At 38.5% G+C, this 12804-nt stretch overlaps 1 protein-coding gene across 1 annotated transcript in view; it reads right to left on the reverse strand.

Annotated features, from left to right (window-relative positions):
• LOC113121517 (cadherin-12-like) overlaps window positions 1-12804 on the reverse strand; it is a 95162-nt gene that overhangs the window by 20123 nt on the left and 62235 nt on the right. The gene's annotated exons all lie outside the window — the stretch shown is intronic.

Below are 12804 nucleotides of genomic sequence, written 5' to 3' on the forward strand. Positions count from 1 at the left end.
TTTATTTTCTAGTAATAATTGTGTCATAGTCTACAATGTGTCAGCAATCTTTTTGTAATTTGCGTTGGGTGTAGTGTTCATTCTGTACAGGCTAAGAACTCTTGAGGAAAATCTGTAACTGAATATTTTTGTCAGTGTTGACAGGAGTTTGCCTTCAGACCATTTTTGTTATTCTAACACTTTCAAGCATGAGTAAGTGCTATCAGATGTCAACATCAACCTCTCATATCCCACAAATTTCAGTGTTTGGGTGTTTTTCAGTTTTTATGTAGTCACTCAAAACAAATAGTATTGTTATCACTTGCCAGAAGACCAGAACTGAGTAAACAAACTTGTGAAAACAACCCTCACTATGATGTCAACAGATATAAGGTCGGGGCTTGTCGCCAAGAGTCTGCGTTTTTCTAGGCACAGCGGGTCAGAGTGGTCCTTTTCTGATGTAACTGGTAACTACTAATGGGGCTATTGCAGATAGATAACTAGGAATAAAATCTGTATTATTAAGAGGGCCATGAAATTCAGATGAAACTTCCTTTCAAGAAAGTTGGGCTAGTTTAAAATGCAAACAAATTACTCTTACGCTTGAATGATGGTAGTAGTCCAAGCTTTCTTAGGACAGTTTAAAGGTGTCTGTTGTTGTGATTGCTATATGATGGCATGATGTAATACCCACTCATAGGTCAAAATTGAATTTAATTCATTAAAATTTTATTTTACATAAACACTGGGATTCCAAATGGTCACTCTACAAAGAGAAAAAAGTCAAACTGTAGTTCTTCAGAACTTTGCCCCCTTACAAGGGTTCCTCAAATAACTACTTTGGAGTTCATATGCTCTACTTTTTCAAGCCTCTGACATGTCAACTCAGGGTCAATTAGTCAAAAGCAAGGGGAGGAATCAGCATCCTTGGCATGTCTGCAGCCGAGGTGTAAACATCCGACAGCAGTGACATCCATGTTCGTGCTTCTGTCTGTCTCCTGCCCTCTCATGTGTGACCAACCATACTTGGCGAGCTCGCAGTCGGTCACGCTCCACTGGCCTGGAGTCACATGAGAGACATTCCTTTCTGTGTATTTCAAATTGACTAACATATAACTACTACGGCAGCAATGCTATCATTTGGCCCCAGGCTTCTCAGGCATGTTGTTCCAAAAGAAAACAGCTGGTAATAGCAATGTAAAATGTGGTTATGTGAAGAGGGTGAATATGAGGTGGGAGGTGCACTGGAGGAAAAGAAAGAAAGAAAGAAAAAGAAAACAAAAATGATGCAAGATAAATCTGACCAATTATCTGTTAACATTAAATGCACATAGGTTAGTGATCTAATTAGATTCCAACCACTTGAAATTATCAGAGGCTGTACCGTCATGATTTCACAGTTATGGCAGATGCTTCTCAAACCCTCTGTCCCTCTTCTATCGCCAGTCTTTCTACAAGAGCAGGTGTCCATAAAAAGAAGAAAAAAAAAAAGATGTGAAGACAAGCCAATCTGAAAGCAATCATTGACCATCAGCCACCATGATTGGTTTGATTACAGTGCACCAGATGCAACTGGCTAGGCACAGTGATAAAATCCTTCAACAGGAAATACATCCTGTCCCTTTCAATCTCTTTCAAGAAGTGACAACACTGAGAAGACTGCCCCTGAAGCAATAGTCCCATATAATATCCAAATCCATTGTACGTGTCATTTAAATGATGATCCCTACAACCAAGCCAAAAGACTTCCCTTCAAGCTACACCTCCAAAATAGACTAAAATGAACAGCAGTCATTATTTCAATGTTCCGAACTTATTGATTCCTGTAAAATGCTTAGATGCTCAAAAGAACTCAATGCACAGTACATTGCTTTACAGAGTCAGTTCTAGAGGTATATTAAGGATATAATCCAAATACTCTTAATATTTGGACTTTACATGTTGTGAAACCACTACAAAAAGCAAATAATATTCAATGATATAAATATGTAGTAAAAAACCCTTTTGCACTCTGTCATGTTATGTCTGGATCAGTGCGTATGGACAGCCATGCATAGCTCAGCAGACATATGTGCACAGACTGGGTAGGAGGAGGAAAGGTGAATCCGGGGAGTTGGGCAGCAGGAGGTGTACACCAGGCCTCATTAGGTAGAATCTTACAAGGGGTGAGGAAAAGCACTGCTTTCCATCTCAACATGCTGCATCACCACAATTAGGAGAGAGGCCCAACCTCTGACCCTTTATAACTGTCTAATTTTCATGTAATTCTCAGCAAGCCAAAGAATTCTGGAGTGTGACCGGGAAATGCTCACACACCAAAAAGTAGTTGTGACATAAATCTCCAAGCAGCACAGCCACTATCCTGGAGATTTACTTGATGTATAGGTAATGCCTCAACTTAAAAACGCTGAACATGAAAAATATTAAATAGGTGGAGATGGATTAGGTAATGTGTGAATATTTAAAAAAAAATTTATATTTATAGATATAACTTGTTTTAGTTTTGGCATGTGGACCTTTAAAGATATCACTCTGGTCTCAATAGTTAGCTTACTCTATCCAGCCATCCATCTATCCATTGTCTATACCGACTTACTCCTATTTAGGGCCACAGGGATCTGCTGGAGCTTATCCCAGCTCTCTTCAGGCAAAAGGCTGTTAGCTTACCACAACACTAAATTGCTGGCAGGCTAATTCGGCATTACAAAACCAAAACACTGCAACGATCAAAACTTAATTACTGACTTGGCACACTCTTGGGTTGAGAGACTGCCATCACATACTTTCTGCCACTAAAATACGAGAGCTATTTCACCAGAAAACTAGCTGAGGTAGCCACACCTAGACATATATTAATACCGACATAATTATTTGTTTTTCAACATATGTTAAAAAAGCAAGTGCATCTAATAATTTTTTTTTTAAAAACTTAGGAAACTAACTAGCTTTATTGGTGGATACACATTTTCCTATTGAGTTTCCTTAACAAAAGGTAAAGTGCCACATTTTTAAAATATTAGATTTTATGGCAGTGCTTTTTTTTTTAAAGAGATAGTATAATACAGGCAGCCACCAGGATTCAATTTTTTTTTTTTTTTGCAGTTGCTGCTGTTTGACAGTGTAGGACAGAATTTACCAGTGTTGCTGATGTTAACATTCAACAAAGACAACCACTAATAAGACATGCTCTCAGCAGAGTGCAAATCAGATGCCCTCACTGTGGTAATGTTGTCTCTGAGAGTACTTCTTAATTAACAATAATAACTAATAATATTATCAACCAACCGAACCACCAGATTATTTTCATTACTTTCATCCAATATGCTACATGACCTAAAATGTGTCTGTGCTACATCATTTTCTACATATTGGTTTGGATGAGTTGTTACATGTGATTATAAAGCTGGACATATTTATTCAGTCTAAAATTTATTCAACCGAGTATGTACTAAATTATTTTATCGGGATTGAGATGGTTTTCTCGTTGAGGTACTCAAAAAGGGATTATATTGCAGAAACAAGGTGTGGTTCAGTTCCTTAGCCCTTAGCAGATGGTAGAAGGAAAGGTCTTTCTAAAATAAATGGAACAATGCAAGGACTGCCATATGATTAACTGGCAAGGAAATCTCATATAGATGCACATTTAGATATTCTGGTTTGGGTGGTAAAAACACTAATGTTAAGAGCTTTACTGCTTTTTAAATATGTCTGAGATGCCCAATGGTCTGTCTGGCATGTATGTTGTTAAATAGGAAAAAAAAATGAGGCCAGGAGGGGGTAATGAGAAACTCTTGAGTTAATGAGAAGATGTGCTAATGTGTCAACGCTTGACTTGGGGAGAATCAAATCAGATCTGAGGCCATAGGGGAAATTTCTCAGGAAGGAAAAATGGCCATTCATTCTCAGACTGCATGTACCATTTTACATTTTTCTCCCTTCCTCGAAGATGACCTACTTATGGGCTCAGAACCAGCTCTGTATGACTATCTATTATCCATACCCACACATATATTATCCTTTGGCAAGTTGCACACACCTATGCACGTTCAATTGCATGTTTGATGTGTCTCATTAAAGCTTCAGTTGTTATGTGTCTTTTATGAGTTAGTGCGGACAAAACAAGGAAGTGTATCAACAGTGGAATTTGTAAGGAGGACAGACGGAGTTCCTCTAATGTCAGTGCTGCTGCTCTTCAACATCACAACAGAACACACTTGAAATTCTAGACATGGTGCAGTGCCCTTTGATATGTAAATGTGCACCTTCATTGCACTGGCAGTGATACTGAATGAAGGAACTTTTTTTCTTACCAATTGAAGCTGTTATGTTCCAAGAGAATTAGTTAATTTATAAAAGGAGACTAATCATGGCATCACAGTCTCACAGGTACGGTATTATACTTCACACACATGAAAAACTCCTTACGCCATCAGATTCAGATGTATGAATACTGAACAATAGTTGTGCTCGTTGATGATTTATACTGAGCTAATCCATAAAGGCAAATATGTTTCTCACTTGATACTTAGGTCTGTTTTGGTGCCTCCCTCCCAGCTTACTCCCTGAGCAGTCTAAAGTGTTAGTTGCAGCTGTTTTCTTTTCTTTACTTGTTTATTTATTTATTTATCTTGCTTGGTGATTATTTTGGGGACGGAAGAAGCAAATGATATGCATATTTAATAGGTTCCCAGTTTGTTTGTGTGTTCACTTCAGTATTACAGTAGCAGAGTTCAATACTCTTCTCAAACATCCACTATGTTCAGCCACAAATATTGGCCACAGTCTTCTGCCAGCACCCATGGGTGAATCTAGTCTTTCCTCTTGAAGAATCTTTATCACAGTATATCAAGTCATTAGCAGGTTGAGTCCATTTGTTTTTGCTGAGTACATGTATCACCATCAAGGCTGAAGATTGAATCTGGTGAAAAATACTGCAAATGTTCTATAACTTAGATCCATTTAACCACAATATTATATATTTGCAGTGCAGTGACACTTATGCATCATTATGGTTTATCCTTGGAGAGCAAATCAAGGCTAAACTGACCACACCTAGAATTTCATACATTTCCAATTGTAGCTGTTTAAGCCAACATATTTCTACAAACAGAAACATTAGGCCATGTATTTATACTTAACTCTAATAGCTTACTGCAAACTAACCTATTTTCATAATGGAAAATGAAATAAATGATTCTTTCTGGGAAACAAAGAAACTACAGCGTGAAAACTCCCCTGAGATTAACAGATAAGCAATAATGAATTAATGGTTTGCGTCTGGTGAAATATCTCTGTTGTGAATGAATGATTTCTTTATAAGGTCAAAGCAGTCGCTGACTGACAGTTGCAGAATAATGCTAAAGACCTCTAGCCACCATTGTGCCATCGGCAGTCAACTGACCATAGAGCACAATGAGCTTATCATCAGTGCAGATAAGCTTACATTGCCCAGAGAGCCATGTAATGTCCCGATGAATACCAGGGGGTCCTAACACTGTGAAGAAGAGTTTTGTACTTTATTGTGCAGCCATCAGTCACATCGGTTTGTGTCCTTGGCTGCCTCAAAGCATCTTCATCCCCCCACACGCCCAGTGCTCACAACAGTAGACTGCCATCTGAGAGCCTTGCCAGCAGCCCTGTCCACACTGCAATGGAGTAGAGTGACTGTGAAAGACTCGCACTGGCACTCTTAATAGGACAGGGTTAGCCACGGGATGAGCCTCGAGACACTAGTTTAATCTATTACACCCACGCCTCCCCAGGCCACCAGAGAGTAGTCACTTCATTGCCCTCAAGCACCACCACAGATGCCTCAGTCACTCCCACTCCTTATTTTTCTCTCTTTATACTCACTTTATACTTTATTCACTCACCCTCGATGCATGCATACTCAGAGGTATACAAACACACACACACACACACAAACTGCACCCTGCTTGGTTTCTTGGTGAGGTGTTATACATCTCTGCTGGGAATGTGGATATCCTGCTGTTCTCTGGTATTGTTTCTTTTTTCCTATCTTTCTCTACTCAATTCACACCAGGGCCTAAAATAACTCATTTCACCTCCCACTTGAACATTCAGCACTATAATCAATAGATTAGTTTCAACTCCTGTCTGTGAGCAAAACTCACATACAGGATCATAGCACTGAATGAGTCCTTAGATACAAAGCCTAAAAGTATTAGCTATATGTTAGTGACTTTCACAAGGTAAGGACATTCTGTTATCTTAAAATGTACGAATGCGTCCTTGTATAAACTGTAAACTGTATCTGATAACATCATTGTTTTTCAGCCTTCAGTCAAGTTAGCAGTTTGTTAATTTCTTTTATTATTTCATCAGTTTTTACTGCTTGGTAGTATTTCATCAAGACTGAAAGGCACTAACAGCTTCCATTCTCCGGAATGATTTACTGTTCCAACAGCCCAATGATGACATTTGTGACAGAGAAATTAGACTGCAGTCACTGTTTGGCTTTAGTGAAATTAAGTCCTTAATTGGGCAACATGGTGGCTTGGTACTTAGCACTGTTGCCTCACAGCAAGAGTTTGCATGTTCTCGTGCTTGTGTGAGTTTTCTCTGTGGACTCCAGTTTCCTCCCACAGTCCAAAAACATGTATGTCAGGTTGATTGGTGACTCTAAATTGCCCATAGGAGTGAGTGTGAGTGTGTGAGGTTGTTTGTCTCTATGTGGCCCTGGGATGGACTGGTGACCTGTCCAGGGTGGACCCCTGCCTTTCACCCAAAGAGAGCTGGGATAGGCTCCAGCAGATCCCTGTGATCCTAAATAGGAATAAGCCACTATAGGTAATGGATGGATGGATGAAAGTCCTGAATTGATGACAGGAAGGATGAAAAAGGCTTCTTGTCTCAATCCTGCCAATGCTTCTGACTTTGGGTCAATCTAAATAGGGCCATCCAAGAAATAAGTGGTATTTGTTCTCTATACACATACAGCTTTGCACTCTGTTGGTGACAAGCTATTTTCTGAAATGCCATCCATTACTGTAAAACCATCATTGTTCTTTGGAAATGGGGAAAATTGTCACTTTATATACATGTGATGGATTACTGGCCAATTTCTAGAGTTTTACCAGCATAAAGCATTTATTTATTCATTCATCTATTATCTATACCTACTTATTCATGTGGATCTGCTGGAGCCTAACCCAGCTCTGTTTTTGGTCAAAAGGAAGGGAACACCCTGGACAGGTCCCCAGTCCATCACAGGGCCACATAGAGACAAACAACCTCACACACTCACACTCACTCCTATGGGCAATTTAGAGTCACCAATCAACCTGACATACATGTTTTTGGACTGTGCGAGGAAACTGGAGTACAAGCATAAATCAAAATCCTGAAATATTTCAGTACACAATGAACAAATTAGAAATGAGATATCTGAATAATATTTCAAACTATTATACTGGTCTGGAATATAACTGGCAATCAGTAATTCTAAACAACAGTTTCAATTAAATTTGCAATAATCATTCACATTCCATTTTTACACTAGTGTATTTCTGTTTCTCTTCATGTTGCTGAAATATTGCCTCACTTACTAATTTAGCATTCTGTATAACAAACACTAAAAATAATAAATAAATAAATAATATATCAGGTTTTGGACACATATGTATACATGGACACTAAACCTTCTGATGAAAAAATAAACTTTCTTATTTCTGTTTTGTAATATATTCTAGTGGTAGAGTGTATATACAACACTGCAGTATACGAATCACCATGACTTCTCTATATTTGTTTTGAACCATTATGATTTTCAGTGTAGGGAATGTCAGAGATCTGTAGCAGATGGTCTTAATTCAAAGCATTGTGGCCACTGAGGACATTTGTACAGCGAACACATGTAGGTATTAACATCTCAGACACAGTGTCGTTAAACACTGACATTCTTGTAGGTTTAGAACATATTATTTTAGCTATACATATGTGTGTCTTTTCTTCTCCCAGGAAAAGGGAGAAACATGAAAACTGACAACTGATATTTAATTTGACCAGAAATGGGTTTACCAACGCAACCTAGATACTGATTCACTAACACCCCAAGCAGCGAGTGCACTTTAACAGAATGAGCTTTAACGTTTTCCACCGTTTGGAGTCCAAGAGGAAAAGGAAGTTTGAACCGATTGAATTAAAGGTGTTAGTGGGTGCATTGATGTTCAGGTGACGGGAATACTTGGGTATGACGCCCTAGACCCAACTGCAGAACAAGGTATAACCTCAAAAATATTTTTTTTATAAGTAAACAAATATGAATATACATTCAGTGGCAAACATGAACGGAGTTGTCCAATTTAAACATAAGAAAAACATCTTATTTTATGTGCAGTATGTGCATCAGATGCCATTTCCACACCAACAGACAGCCCTGCAGAGCCTCACAATCGCCAGTGTATGAGGATATTGACAAAGATTTGCTGCTTGAAAAAAAAAAAAAAAAAATCAGCCATTGGCATTTTAAGATGGATTGCTGTCCATTGCACAAGAGTTGCGCACTGTGTCCTCTTTGGCCCAAGCAATCAGGCACACACAGGGACACTCGTGCCATTGTGGCACACACCAGGCAGATGGTCAGCACTGTTTCTGGTGTGGCAATGGCCATAAATGCTCTAATAAGAGTGGTCCGAGATGGGGTAGACACACTTAATCCAAGTGGCCCAGCGGAACGGATAACACCCATGTCAGGGCAGCAGGGAACTAGTGAGGGAGAAGAGGCACCGCTGGGAGAGAAGTGAAAAAATTCAATACACAGAAAAGAAAATACTCAAATACTCAACTGAGAAACACTGGGAATAAGGAGGAAAGAGAAAGACAAATATGTCTTGCAGTCCGAACAATGAAACTGGCTTTTCAGCACGCCAAAGGTGCGCTCCACAATATTCCTTGTGCAAATATGGGCCAGATTATATCTGGGGGGTATGCACTGATCATCTGATGAAAAAAAATAGATGACATATGTTCTTGTTTTGATGCGTGAAATGTTTTTACGAAGGGTCAGTTATACATTTGACTTTACCTATTAGCCAGCTATCCCCAATTTCACAAATGTGTATGCTTGCAATTCCTGTATATATGTTTGAGGGGGGAATAGCTTTCACATGAGTACAGTCAATCGCTTCTATCACTTTTGGGAACCCAGCAACTGCATACAAGCTGCATTTAGTTTCATAGAGTGGATCCCGAGTGTGTGGAAACCTTGTGTACCTGCTCATCCTGCATGACATGGCATTAAGGACTTGTGTCAGCATACTTGAAAAACTTCTTTGGGAGAACCCAACAGTGACAGCTACAGTATGCTGAAGAGTAGCAAGAAGTTTGGTTATAGCAGGTACTGTGTGACCCATTTTTGTGACTGGCTCCAAATCAGCCTTTAGTTCATTTAACATCTTCAAAACTGCATCTAGCCTAGCGACACGGCTCAATAATGTTTGTCTGTCATTTCAAAAATGTTAACACGAGAGTGTTAATCTTTATGGATTCTTTGACTGTGATTACGTCCCCTCCTCTTCGCTGCCATAACAGCAGACATCTGTATGCATTGTAATTCAGGGCAGATTAGCACCATCTTTTTCTGATGTATTAAAAAGCAGGCGCATCAGCATCTGCAAAATTACTTTCAGGCTTGGTAAATCACATTGCGTGTACTACGTTGACCGATTTGCATCTTCTCCGCCCATTATTTTGCACCACAGGACATACAAGCCCTATATTACATATTCATTAAGTCAAACATACTAAATGGACAAGGCCCACTATTTTGCACATCGGTTAGACACAATTCTGCGTGCACACTGTTTGTTGATCAGGTTGCTGGTTTATTTGCGCCTGTTATCAAGTTTGCACACGTTTTTATACGTGCAAACCTTTAGTGAATCAGGCCCCTAAGGTTGCCAAGCCAATGCTTTAATTTTTGGGAATGCTCTTCCTCTCTATATACTCTATGTATCACAATGTTTGAATATAGCTGTGGCCTTCCATGTGCTTTTTTATGTAGAATGTGTTCCTGTGAGTGTACATGTTTATCCAGCATGTTTCCCTGGGAATTTATTGGTGGATTTACCTATTGTTTTCCATAATCTTATGTTTTGCAGATGGGATGTACAAACCCCCTACATGCTTCCGTGCTTCTATTTTCCTCTACCCCTGTATCTGCAGACTGGGAAACAGATGATCATCCTTTGAATCCATTACTCTGCCTGATCCTCTTATTATAGCCAACCTTCCTGTGACTCTAATTTATGGTCTGCCAAACTCTGCTCTGTGTACAATGTGGCTTCTGTGTCTGTCCTGCTGTGTTTTTTCAGCATGTGTCAAAAGAGAGGGAAGTCAAAAGAGAAAGAAAACGACCGAATGTAGAGAGAAGGATTGTCTGCACACATTTGCACACCTGTCTCTGGGGACATCCTACCAATCTGAAATAAGACAAGTCTGTGGGCGGGTCAGTATTCTGGGAACACAGTGAACAACTCATAAAGGCTTCATCTCCAGCTACCTACACCCCACACATTTTCCAAGACACAAATCATTCTTACACTTCTCTCTTCATCATCCTGTCAATGTCCTGCTAATATGACAATCCCACATAGAGAGGAGCATGTTTGTTTAATAAAACACCCTGTGGGTGGGTTTGGGAGGGGGTGTGGGGTGGGGTTTGGCCAGCTAAAGACACAACTGCAGTAAAAGTAAAATAATGTATTCTTTCTATTAATCAAGGGAATGCATGATGTAAACAAATAACATATTCATATTCATTTTCAGTATAATTCCTTCATGTCTCATTCTATTATTCATTGACTGTTAATTCCCTATACAGTAATCTACTGACTATACGCACCATTTACACCTGCAGTACCATTTATATATGTGCACATAACACACAAAGGTTTGCAAGCACTTATACACACATACACAGAGCATACTGAGGGAGCTTTTACACTGAGCAGCGAACCAATTACTCACTCAGCTGCATATTTTTGGGGATCAAAAGATCACACACCTTTGTGTACTTGTGTGCTGGGGCATGTACTAAAAATGTACCATTATATTGCAATCCTTTTTTCCACCAGTACTTTTGAGGTATCTCATATACTCACATAGCCAACGTTATATTCTAGGTCTCTCACATACATATATTTGCATTTCCCCATATATATAATACATTCTATAATACAGACCACGATATGAGAGGTTTTTTAGACTATATAGACCATACATAAGGATAATAGAAGGTGTAAGATCACCACCACTGTTTCACTTGGATTAATTAGTAGATAATCAAAAATAAATGAAATCTCTGGTGTATTATTATTGTCAGTTTAATCAGCTTGTTTAAAAAGATTCCCTACTGATGTCATTTTTTAAATAGTTATGGAAGAATTTGAAGCTGTTTACGATACAAATCTTTCAAATATTGCTATTGTTCTCAATTTTGCTAGGACTTCCTTGCCCTATAGTTGACACTCACTTCCTTTTTCACTTTACATCATGGACACAACTTTAAACGTTGTGCCAGCAAAGACTTCTAAATTTGCCTTGCCAAATTCATTCTGTCTGCTGTGAAACACTGTCTTGCATATTATTACAGTCACAAAAGTCCTATTTAGGATCATACATCCTTACACCTTAGCCTGATTGCTGGGTCATAGCACAAGCAGAAACAGTTAAGAATTCTACTATCAAATTATGCTTTATTTTGCTATGCCTCCATTTTTGAGCTTTAAGCATGCATGAACTGTTGCTTAGTTGTGTGTCTGAGTTGACATCTGTAGTGTCCAGTGTTTCAGGTGAAGCTAACCTGATGTATTCTAATCACAATCTGGCTAGTTTTGTTATTCAGTGTTGACTCTAAAGGCAATGAGAGCTAACAGTTTGCAAACTATGGAGTCTTGTTTACTGACCTGGCACTGTGCTTCATACTGAAGTATACCAAATTAGGGAGACAAACAATACGTTATCTGTAAACTTGGATTTCTCAGGCAATCTGTTTTTTATTAATATGCTCAAATGTCAAAAGGGAATCAGTGTAATGATGGTTTTATTAAAATTAATTACTTAATAAATCCTCGTTTTTGCTGCATTGATGCTTGTCACAATTTAAAAAGCAGGTTTAAGAGTAGGCTCTTGAAGCTTTTATAAAACCTTAGTGGGGCTCTTTCATTCTCTGCCCATGCATCATTTATAAATTGATATCACCTACCCACTATCACTGAGCTGAATGTTATAATAATATCATAATAATATCATTGCTCTTGCTTTCTATAGTCAAGCCTGTGGGTAGAAGAATGATATTATTTCCATTTAATGTGTATGGAAATGATGAGTTTTCAAGTCTAAGCATGCCCTAAGGAAAGTGTCACATCAAATCTGAGAATATACACAAACGAAGTAGTACATTTAATGGGGATATTTTAACTAAATACACCAAGGCAGTATTGGTTGATATGTTTCTTCCTCACTCAAAATATATAGATATGGTATTAATATATATATATATATATATATATATATATTTGTTAGACCACCATATTTCTCCCTCTTATTTTAGTCTGTTCTTGTAATGTCCCTTTTCTTCACCTCTTGCACTTGTGGGCCCTGAAAGAAAATTGGATGATATATCTCAAAGGCTTTACCCTCGGCCGAATAAATTCTCTATAATCAGTGGTTCTTTTGTGCCACTTGCCATTTTATGAAGTTATATCACAGCACTAAAACATCTGTGTGTAGTAAAATTTGGTTTTAAGTTAGATTTTTTTTTTTTCACTCATAATTTGGTTCTTTCCAGATACTCTTACTCTG

Source organism: Mastacembelus armatus, chromosome 20, assembly GCF_900324485.2.
Source record: "Mastacembelus armatus chromosome 20, fMasArm1.2, whole genome shotgun sequence".
Taxonomy (NCBI): Eukaryota; Metazoa; Chordata; class Actinopteri; order Synbranchiformes; family Mastacembelidae; genus Mastacembelus; species Mastacembelus armatus.